Genomic DNA, 12,447 nt, shown 5'->3' on the forward strand with positions numbered 1-12,447 from the left:
CGAATCATCTTTTCATATCAAGCTGAACTTTAATGACTAGATATATCTGACTAAAATTTATATGCGCTGGAATATTCCGCCTTGCCATGAATTTTAAACTGAGGTTTTTTTTTGTAATTTCCCGTTCTTCCTCTTTTTGTATTAAAGAATACGCGGAAAATAATAAAAAAAAATTATTTGCTTTGTTGGGTGACTTATTTTCGCACAATAAAAATCTTCTCCAACTAATTTATTTGCAGATTTTCGAATTCACTAATTCAGAACAGCATTTATATTTTCGATGATACCCATCAGGAGTGATTTCCTCAGAACTGTCCCATGTATTCTACAAAAAAAAAAAAAAAAAAAAAAAAAAAAAAAAATCCTCCAACCTGCTTCCACATAAAATTGTGCACTTTGTAGGGAGGCAATTTTCTTGTATAGTATATGGAAATAAATAATTACGAAATATAGATCTTTATGCAAATTTAGTGCATAAATTAATGTGCAAACATTAGTGATTTATACCTTGTATGCGATTAATACACAAGAACTCGAAAATCGGATATGTATTTTGATTGCATTTTTTCAGACCAACTGAAACAAACCAAAATTTGAGATAAGACTGCCATTGTAAAATCACAGCATTTTTGAGTTATCGCATTTCATTAATAGGATTAAATTTATCCAACAAAAGGTCAACCTCTTGACGGATTTTGTTCAAAATTTGACAAGGACTTACAATTTGAATCATAAATCTTAGTATCCAGAAATCTTAGTGTCTTAAGTATCTAAATCTTAGTATCTTCTAGCTCTTTTTATTTAACACTTATATAGTCATCGTGTTTACTTGTACTCGTACAGCCAGACAGACAGACTTTCTCAGAATGGATTTCGTTCAAAATTTGATTAAAATCTACAAATTTAGTTTAAGCCCATACACTAAATTTCATCTGTCTAGCTCAAAACATCTTTGAGTTATTATGTTCACAGACAGCCAGAGAGACATAATTTCAAAAATGTGTTTAAAGGTCTTAAATAGATCTGAAACGTGAAGATTCATCGAAATTTCTAATTCGAAATTTTTAATGATTAAAATACTTTTACTTCATAAACTTCGAATACGAGAAAATTGAAAAGGTAAAAAGCATATAAAATTCAAGTTATGTATTTTTTTTTTTTTTTTTTTGTTATCATTTTGGCTTTTGCAAACGTAGGAGGTGTCGCAACTTTTAAATAATACACATTTAAGGAAATCTTTCTCATATTTACTTACTTTAGAAATTTTTATAGCGAAAGTCCAAAATAGTAAAAAAAAGCCACTTAATTCTTATAATTCTTTTTCAGCCATAAGCATAAACTATTGTCTCAGAATTCAGAGAATTTATTTATTACAGGAACAATTCAGAAGTCATAATTATTAATGACTTTGATAATATTTTTAAATAAAAACTAAACAATATATTACAGGCTTGCAACAGAACTAGGCTGACGAAATTTTAAAGTTTTCTTTGTTCTTGTATTGTGTACATGTTTATGGTGTAGAATTATTTTAAGCTCAATATTCAATGAAGACACAATTTTTCAAACAGTCTAAAGAATTTTATGTGATATTTAATTTTAATTTCATATAAAAAACTAGACTAATATAAAAATTATAAAATCTTAAAAACTTGAAAAGCTTAAATCTTTTAAAAATTAGTTAAGAATTGTAAAAAACTCGAAGCAAAATGGAATTTTCATTTATTTCTCCACAAAATTAAAATTATACTTTGCACAAATCTCATCCAAGTCAATGCTATTATGTATTCAATTTATTAAAAAAAGCTTTCAAAGAGTGCACGATATCTAGTAACTGCACACAGAATGCATAAAAAAAAGCATAACCACAACAATTATAAACAGCAACGAAACGATTCAGCAAACATGGTCGTATTGCAATACATTTTGTGTCTAAAGAGAGTTACAAGTATGTCCGTGCACAAAGCAATATGAAAAAAATGACATGAAAAACACAGTATTTACAGAGTTTAAAGGATTTTTATTTTTTATATACTTAAGAAAAAGAAATTTGCACTATATAGCATAAAATTAAGTGAAATATTACATGCAGATTTAAATAAAATAATTATTAAGTTTATGCAATGAAAATATTATGATGCAGCAGCTCAGCAGCATTCAAGTAAAAGTTCGACCGTCAAGGAATCGAAAAAATTGCGAATGTCACCAATTTCAAAATGATAAAAAAATATAATTGTATGCGTTTCTTACAGATTTAATGAAAAAATTAAATCTGTAAGAAACACATACAAGAAGAAATATAATACTTAACATAACTTATTTGCTACATCGCAAAGACAATGGAGGGCTTACAAAATCTAAATAGGAGAGTTTTAAAAAAGCATCGAAGCCGATTCGAACTTCTACTCTGAAACATCGTAGCCCCATAGTGCTTAAAACTGATTCGTCGATCGCTATTTTTAAATTTTACTCTTAAATATAAAAAAATTAATAATATATAGCTAGAAAGCAGTTAATATCGTCACAACGTCTAAGTAAATAAAAGCACAAATTAAAATGATTAAAAGTATTGTTATAAAACAAATTTAAAATATTTTAACATTTATTAGAAACACAGAAACAAAATTGAAGTTACAGTAAAAAAATATTTTTTTAATTTTGAAGCGATGCAAAATTTGTTTGTGTACAGTAATATGATCCGAACTTATTAAGGAAAAATAAAAGCATTTTAAATAATTTTTAATTAAACATCTAACTTTTTGAGAGCATTTCTATCCAAAAATTAACTTTGAGCCAATTAACTATTAGATCCAATGGTCTGCCCTATACAATAATTTAAACGATTTTATTGGAACGCATTTTGCTTATAATTTGCTAATCTATAAGCATTATTATATTTTTTAAAAATGCAGTTCATTTTGGCAACAAACGCCAGTATAGAAACAGTAATAGTACAATAATTATTATCAAGTCTTCACTTTTATACATAATTCGACCAAAATTCTTACGTACAGATTTTAAAAATTAGTTCTTGCATCAATTTTAAAATTTCAACACTTTGGTTGAATTAATTAGCATCAACTGGTATCTTTTAAATCTTGTAATCAAAAGAAATTATCTCCAGCAATTATTCAGCTGGAACAACAACAAAAAAAGCCTCCCCCCCCACACACACACACACCTTCGTCAGAGATAATCTAGAAGTGTAAGGATAAGTATGCATTCTGAGTAGAGATTCTGGTCAGTATAGAAACAAAAAGTGCTGCAAAAGTATTTCACAAAAGAATATAAATAAAATGCAATTGTTGACCACTAGCTATACTACCACAAAACAAACTTATACTTTCAATCGTGATTATCAAATTTATAATTTTTTTTTAACTAAAGCATCTTTTTTTGTTAAGCGACTTCTAATTTTTTTTAAAAAATGGTACAATTCGGTTGTAACGGCGACTAAAGTGCGCCAAGAAAAAATTTCGCCAAATTATAAAAATACACTCAAGTGCATCATTATTTATTATAAAAAATTTTAAATGTGCGAATCACATGCTATAAAATGTTTGACGATTAAAATCGCCAAATTGGCGAAATTTTCTCTTGGCGCATTTTGATCGCCGTTACAACCGACAAGTACCAAAACATATATATGTAATGATATTTTAAACTTTTAATTTCAATTTAATTAATTTCCAAGATTTTATCTTAATTTAGCTCATAGTAACTTCATTCTAAAAATATCCTCTTATTTCGTGATCCAATTCCGCTTTCTCTACTTAATTAATTCAAGAGAAGCTTTATAAAACTGCTGAATCAGCTAAACTCCGATAGTTTCACACGCTCGGCGTGAAGGGGTAAAAAATGTCCAGTAAGCACATTCTTTCTTAAAAGATCCTTGTGTTTTCCTTACATGTGATTGACATGTGTCAGAAATCCCTATCAGAATCTTATTAATATATTAGCCCTATGAAGAAATATTTTCCCAATCAAAATCTAAGGTTATATAAGACTAGGGATAAGATATCCAAGAGCTTTTTCCTCATTCCTTTTCTGTGTTGTTCTGTGTGCTCATCGCTTGTACATATGCCTGCTTCTTCAAAATGAAATAAAACGACGTCACGAAATTAAAAGTTTCTACACTGTCTTCAAACTGCATCATGCTTCACAACAAATAATGTTTATATATATATATATATATATATATATATATATATATATATATATATATATATATATATATATATATATATATATATATAAAAGCATAAAAGTTTTTTAAAGTAGAAGGCAGTTTCGAAGACATTGAAGGGACTTTCGATTTCTTGACGTCGTTTTATTTCATCTCGGAGAAACACGCATTATGTACAAGCAGGAGCTACGAGCACACACACAACCCAGAACGACTCAGAAAGAAATGAGAGAAAAGATGATAAACCTTTTATCCTTGGTCTTATATACTGTGATGTTTTAATAGGGATTTCCATCGCATGTGTATCAAAAAGCAAGGGAAACACAGGGATCATTTATAAGAATTTGTCAAGTCAGAGGTATTTTGTCCCTTCATTCGGAGTGTGGGAACGTTTAGACTTTTAGCCGATTCAGCAATTTTACAAATCTTCTGTTGAATTAGATTGAAAAAGTGGAATGTGACCGGGAAATAAGAGAATGTTCTAGAATGAAGTTAATATGGACTAAATTGAGCTAAAAATTAAGAAATTAATTAAGCTTAAATTTTAAAATATTAAATATATATATGTGTGTGTGTGTTAAAAAAGATAGATTTCCTTTGAAGAAATGAGAAAGTGAAATGAAAACCAAATAATAGCCATCGAGAAAAAACGTATTTTGCGTGAGATGGGGCAAGAGAGAAAAGAAAAAGCCAGTCTTATGTAACAGGAAGAAAATAAAACAAAAAAGCATTATACAATTAGTTATATGCCAAACTTGGTATGCAATCAAATCAGCCCAGCCATCGCTAAGTTCAACGGGAGTAATATTTTGTTTCCACTTTATTGCGCATTGAGAGAATTTTGATGCTCTCTAGAGCTGGATCCGAACAGCCTCAGTGCACTTTAGTCAAGAATTGCTCTTGTACCAAAACACCCAAAAACCAACCCAAATTCGAATAGCCTAAACTAGAGCATTTATTACTAATTGATTTATTTTTTATTTTCAATATTTTCCTTTATTTTTTATTATTCATCGAACCTTCGTCGAAGGAAAAATAATCTAACATATTTTTAAAGGATAAAATTAGTTTTTAAATAGCCACTTATTCTAATGTATGTTTAGTTTCTTCTTATAAAAATTATCCATTTCTGACTATAATATTATATTTAAAACAAAATAAGAATAATGTGTAAATGAATTATTGTACTATAAGTATGATGCCTGTTGTGTAACGAATCGGAGAGGGCCCATTTTCGCACAGAAAACAACAACCATTTAAAATCAGTTTACAACAGTGAACCTATAATCCTTAAAATATTGGTTGGTTCTCGATTGTATTCAAATGTTCATAATGTTATAAACGATAATCTGATACATGCATTCGGAGCTTCTTATTTTATGCCACAGACACATAAATACCACATTTGTATAACAATAAAAAAGCTTATACAAGAAAAAAATTAATAAATCTACGCTTTTCTCGGGAGTTCTGGAAAGTGAAATCCTCTGATGACAATAAAAATATTTCGCCTCTTCAAATAGGCAACTCTGCTGGCTAGAAAAACGCTCCGTAGCAGAGTCATCAAAGAACTTGACAGCTTTATAGCATCCGTCCGGGCCAAAAAATGAAAAATGGCTTACGTCAGACAAGTTCCCACTTCAACAAAACCCAATAAACTCATCATTGTATGGAAGTACATCAACTACATTTATCGTAACAGAACAATCCCTACTCACAGAGGAGCGTTATCCAAAATGTTCAAAATATGCAAGAACACAATAAACGGTAAATAATAAAAGATTCGCTCAGAGTGCGCCTTGGTTAACAGCGGATAAATTGTGGAAGAAAGCAAATAATAGCAAAAATTGAATGAACAATAAGATTTTTTGGCGATAAATTGCGTGTGGAACACATTTTAGAAGCTTTATTTTTAGACTTTCATTGTGCTTGTTTTCTTTCTTGGACATCTACCAAAGCGGCTATCTGTCGGAACATCGTACGTGTGACGCAATATTTCGCTACATAAGTTTCGAAATGTCCGCTGGAGTACAAGGAGTTAGATAATAAGCGAAAAAAAAAAGGTATTTTCGTCTAGGGGTGGAGCAAAGCTTTAAATATTTACTCTTGGAAATTCACATAATAACATTTTTAATTTCTTTACCGCTCATTTCATAAATCATTCCATTGAAAACATACAAATGTATATTGGAATAATTTGCTAATTAATCACTAAAACTAATCTGAGGCACACAGTCAGCCTTTATTTTCCTTTAAAGAATATTCACTTTAAGAATATTCACTAAAGAATATTTAAAGCATATTCATAACCGATTATTAAATCAATGCGTGATATAAAGAAATAAATATTTTGGAAAAAAACAACCAACCAAAAAATCCAAATGTTTATTGAGTTGATCTACCAATTAATAACTTAAATCTCGTTTAATTAAGTCCAGTTTTAAATTTCATCTGAGATGAACTATCAATCTTTATTTTCCTTTAAAGAATGTTCACTTACTTACATACATATTCATAAATGACAGTTAAATCAATGCGCAATATAAAGAAATAAATATTTAGAAAAAAAATAGGAACAATTATACTTTTAAGATTAGAATATTTTTCATTACAAGATACTAACAGATACACTTTTGCTAAACTTAGCATAGTAATTAATAAAGCGCATCAATTTATTGTAAAACATACGCTTCAGAATATTTGTTTTCACAAGAAATTAGAGAAAATTCTCACTCAGATATTTTCAACAGTAAATTAATTAATTAAAGTAGTGTGCTGTACATTGGTTGAACTTGTTTCAAATTCGTTCAGCAATTACTCTACATTGTAGTACAGAACACGAAATTCATAACATGAAACTTGGTTCATATTCCCACAATAGCCTCCAATTTGCTTTTCGTTTAGGATGGGAAATCATTTAACCTAATAATGCCGGTCTGAGTTAGGACATATTAAGATTTATTGATGATGTTCATATGCATAATATCACAGTCACATGACAAAACTAATTGCGCATATCACCTCACATTTAACTCTACATTTTTTTACAGTTTATTTAATGATTTCACCTCTATTTTTTTTTATCTCGAGCAAAATGCGCAATGAAGTTTAAAATTAAACCTATAAGTACACTCGGTATATATTACGCGAGCACGAAATTGTACACTTTCTAATGGAAGAAAAAACACTAAGTACAAATAAAATAAAATCCCCTTTTTATACGAATACGCATTATATAAAAAAAATCACTATGTACAGTAAATTCATGTACAATATGACAATAATTCATGACTTCTAAGTAGATAAATTTCCAATAAAGTGCATTCCTATAATACGCTATTTATCTTAACCACATTTTTTGAAATCTTGCCGCAGTTTAAAAAATGTGCAAAATAAAATGGAAATAAAAAAAGGGTTTTTAATGAAATGATTTTTTTTCTCTAATCCTAATGCTTAAAATCTTTTTATACCATCTAAAACTATTCTTCGTTATTATATTTAAATAATTGTGCAAATTATATTGTGTAATTGAAATAAAAATAGTTGAATTTCGGGTTTTTTTTCTAATCAAGGAGACATAAAATAGCCAAACGGCAGAGAAAAAATATGAAACTCATCCATAAAGATCGCCTTCATTTATATATCTTTATTCCAAATTTTAAAAATGTGTACCCAGTTAGCTTGTCTTCTCAAAAATAAAAATCGTAAAATATTTAGAATTATAAATATTTAAGTTCTAACATAAAATATAAGAGACTATAAAAGATTATGAGACAATGTTTGATTATATAAATTCATAGTTATTACATGAAATTTTGCAAAAGTTCACAATGAAATCATAGAGAACTACAATTTAGTAAAAATAATAATCAGGTCAAATTTTAATATCTCAGAGAGACAATAAGCTTAATTTTAAAACAATAAGGAAAATTTGAAGCAATTGACACTATGTAGTTCGTATCTTTCTCAATCGAGTCAATTCATGGCAATATAGTATATGTTGTGTGCTGTACTTGTTTAAATTTGGAAACCAATGTATAAACGACATGAATTCCATGTTTTAAAAAATATATATTTGTTCCTTTATATTGCAATTCATTAAAAAAAAGATTAATAATTTGAAATAGCAATCACAATATTTTGAAACTTCCCTAGAATCTCTCAGTTTTAAATAAAACATAACCACCTTTACTTTTCCATAAATACTGTTTTGGTCTCGATTATGTTTAGTCTGTTTTTTCATAAAATAAATTTTAAAAAACTCACCTAATATCAATTATAGTGTTGAAAGAACTCAATGATTCATTCGCCGAATTCTCAATATTTTTGATATAAAATAAAGAATAATATATTTAAATAAATATTAATTCATTTACGAGGGAAAAAAACTTCAACAATTTCAACTGCCATTCGTACAATTTAATACATGCTGGATTTACATAAATGCATCTCCATTATAAACAGAATTCCAAATGAAATTAAACCGAACATAAAAAGAAAGAAAGGAACCAAACCGGGTTTTCCATAAAGAAGAAAATAATAATTATAAAAACGCCAAATACAAGAACTTAAAATCTCAAAATGATTTCAAGCGATATTTACTTCTGGAAAAAAGATGAACATTACTCAGACGATATTCTATTTTTTTTATCAAGCGCTTGGTATAATAAACAATCAAATGTATTCTTAATAATAAAAAAATACAATGGACGAAAAGAACATTGATTTACAGAATACATGATTGAATGGTTAATTATTTTCTTCAAAAAAAGCAGAATTTTGTTTGAAGGAAAGATAGTAGATATTTATAAAATTCAGAATAGGAAATGTGAAATTTTTTTAAGGGCTGGAATTTTAAATTCGAGGCATGTTAATATTTTAAGGTTTATCTGTCTATTTTTATTTTAAAAATTTACTCTTTATTATAAATATTTATTATAATATACACATAATATTAATACAGTAATATATAAGAAAATATTAGACCTTTGAAATTATGCTTCATTCATGGTTTTTCTTTGTTTAACGCCAGTGAATGTTTGTGAATATAACTGTGAATAAAGGGTAAAAAAACAGTGCATTGTAAAGTTAATTAAATTACCATTTTAAGTTCCATTTCAAAAAAGAAAAATAATTAATGCTTTAACTATCGTGTCAGTTTGTCATACGTGCATCAAATTATCGCTTTTCAACCTTCTCGGCTAACTTAAATTATTCTAAGATGCTATAATTCGGTATAGAAAATACTCATATTTTATAAACATCTGAAATATTCTATGAATTCCTAGTTGAATCAGTAGGACAGCAAATTTCAAAAATGGAAAGTATCCAATGAGATAGCAGAGAAAACAAAATAATTTAGAAATTGAAGGAAATGCGAATTTTTGGTCAGAAATATCAAAAATTGATAAAATTTACGACTTTATTTGCCTATCTTTATCGTAATTTTAAAATATGCTCGGGATTATACAAAGGTAACGTGCTCACAAAAAAAATGCATTTAATATTGCCGCAACATGCATGAACATAGACTCCCTAAAAAAACAATTAGAAATATTGTAAAATATACTTTGAAATATTTTTTAATTAGAGGGAAAAATTGAATGAAAATGAAAGTGGAATAAGTGGAGTCACTGAAAATCTTAAATTTTAAAGTGATGTGAAAATAATTTTTAATCAGTAGTATTCTCCCAAGTTTTTGAGAGAAAAGATTAAGATATTGATTAATTTTAAATTAAAAACCTAATTAAAGTTTATAAAAGTCTTTTTGATGAGCACTTACTACCAAAAAAAACGTCACTTGTCCAACTTATTAGCTAACTTCAATCATTATAAGATGCTATAATTCGATACAGAAATTATAGCATTTTAGAATGATAGAAAGACAAGGCAAATTTGGTAGTTGCAAGTCCAACAGTCTGCTTGAAGTGTGTATTGAGCAATTATTTCATGTTTTAGGTCGAATAATGTATATCGCAATTCACATACAGTGAGTGTACTAACCTTTCAATACTATCTTATTAAAGAAAAGTTTGCCGGCGTCCTTGCATAGGGGTAGCGCATCTTCCCCGTGATCTGGGCGTCTCTGGTTCGAATCCCGGTTTGGGCATGGTTGTTCCTCATCTGTGTTCTATCTGTGAGGTGTGTGAATGTGCCCCCCTGTAAAAAGGGGTTGTGCAAGCGAGTGTGTGAGTTTCATCTTCATAAGAGCTAGAAGATGACTTCTAGCTCTTATGGAACTTCTTTCCTGAGGGCAGACTTCTGCCCTCAGGGGTCTTTACCCTCAGAAGCTACTGCACCCTCCTTTCCGTGGTAACGCGGACACGATATCATCAAAGAAAAGTTTTTTGCAATATTAATAAAATATAAAATAAGGGAACTAAATGTAACAATGTCTAACAGTTTTCAAAGATTAAATAATTTTTCGTTTCATTAATGATAAAAACACGTGGCGAAATTTTATTTAGACAGATGCCTAGAGCTGGGTTGAAAGGGGACAACAGGCAAATCAATTATTTGTCTAAAATTCCCTAAATTCGTAAAAAAAAAAAAAAAAAAAAAAAATACAAACTGAATATAAAATATTATATGTGAAAAATATATTTTTTATTAAATTATCATACTTGCTATCAAATCAATTAAAATATAATTTAATTTTTTTCTAATATGTTGGAATATTAACTGTTCATTTAATTGGTTATTATATTCCACTTCACATGGTCTCTAAAATAATAATTTTTAATCTTATAAACTTTTATTAGCCCTTACAATCTGTAAATAAAATTAAATATTTCCCTTTTTTTTTTAAGTAATAATATCAAAAACTAATATGCACTTTATTACTTCAGTTACTTTCCCACGATGTATATGGATTTGAATAAATAAAATATATAATGTTCACTTATTATCACAATAATAAATAACAAATGTATTATTAACATGCTGATTAAATTAAAAACTTGATCAAATATGAAACAAAATTGGGCATTAATTGAAACATCATTAAAATAAAATCTGTCCTATGTGCAAAATTTCTAAATCAGTCACTGATAAACGCAGACACATTGCTGTAACAAAATCAATGTTTCAAAATTGATTAAACTATAACTTATCTCAAGAATGTCGTATCAAATGCTTACAGAGTATTTGTTTTCAAAATAAAGCAATTTAAATTACTATTTTTCAATGGCCCTTGCTTTTCCCATCGATTTCTTATCTACGTATATCATGCAGCTCTTATTTTCGATTCGATTTTCCTTCTTAGATACTGCCAAATGATGCGAATTAAGTTTCCCGCAGATCATGACTAGTTGACAAATCGAAATCTCTTTAACTAGCAACGTGAGATGTTTTTAAAGTAATTTAACACCTTGAAAGGTTCACTCTTTTCAGACATCAACAAGACTTCTCTGCGACCGCAATCGTGACTCCATTCATCAATCATTAGTCTCCAATGGAAATACAAAAATAAGAAAAGGTTCGATTTGTGGATTCTGGACAGGCAGGCAGCAGTAATTAACATGATAACGTTTATAGTTTTGCATGAGATTTATAAATTCCACTACGTGACATGCATGATGAATCAGCATGAGTGATTCCCCGAAACTTTCTCGCATATTCTAATAAAGCTGCTATCTCATTCCTCATCTCGCATAAAACTGTGGATCTTGACAATGAACGACATGAGTACTCAGATTTTTATTTTCACAAGTTAGTTGTGTGATATTAAGAAAATAATCAGCAGGAGTGGTCTTCAAGAAACTTTCACATATACTCTCCAATAAAAGGCTTATCCCTGCTTTCCCCGGATAAAATCGTAAATCTTGGGTAAGACCGTGGTACTTTTCCGTTCGCCGGGCGCAAGTGAAAAATCGCCAAATAATGTAGAATTCCGCCAAATTTTTTACGCCAAACTCGCGTTTGGTTCATAATTCGTTAGCCGGGCAGCAAACGAAAAATCGCCAAAAATGTAGAATTACGCCAAATTTTTTACGCCAAATTCGCGTTTGGTTCACAATTGGCGATATTTCCGCCCGGCTAACGGAAAAGTACAAAGACCGTTAATGCAATAAGGTATTGGAAAGCTTTAGTAATGAAATATAGAACTTTGGCATGAATTTAGTAATTTTATTGAATCTGTCATGAGAATATGTATTCAGGACGACTTTTTTTCCGATCGATTGGAATCAAAAGTTAAGACGGAACTACAACTGTAGACCAAATTTCATTTATTTCATTTATTAAGTTTATGAATTGTTCCG

At 28.9% G+C, this 12,447-nt stretch overlaps 1 protein-coding gene across 2 annotated transcripts in view; it reads right to left on the reverse strand.

Annotated features, from left to right (window-relative positions):
* LOC129961721 (uncharacterized) overlaps positions 1 to 12,447 on the reverse strand; it is a 309,349-nt gene that overhangs the window by 281,387 nt on the left and 15,515 nt on the right. The gene's annotated exons all lie outside the window — the stretch shown is intronic.

This window comes from Argiope bruennichi, chromosome 1 (genome assembly GCF_947563725.1).
Source record: "Argiope bruennichi chromosome 1, qqArgBrue1.1, whole genome shotgun sequence".
Classification (NCBI taxonomy): domain Eukaryota; kingdom Metazoa; phylum Arthropoda; class Arachnida; order Araneae; family Araneidae; genus Argiope; species Argiope bruennichi.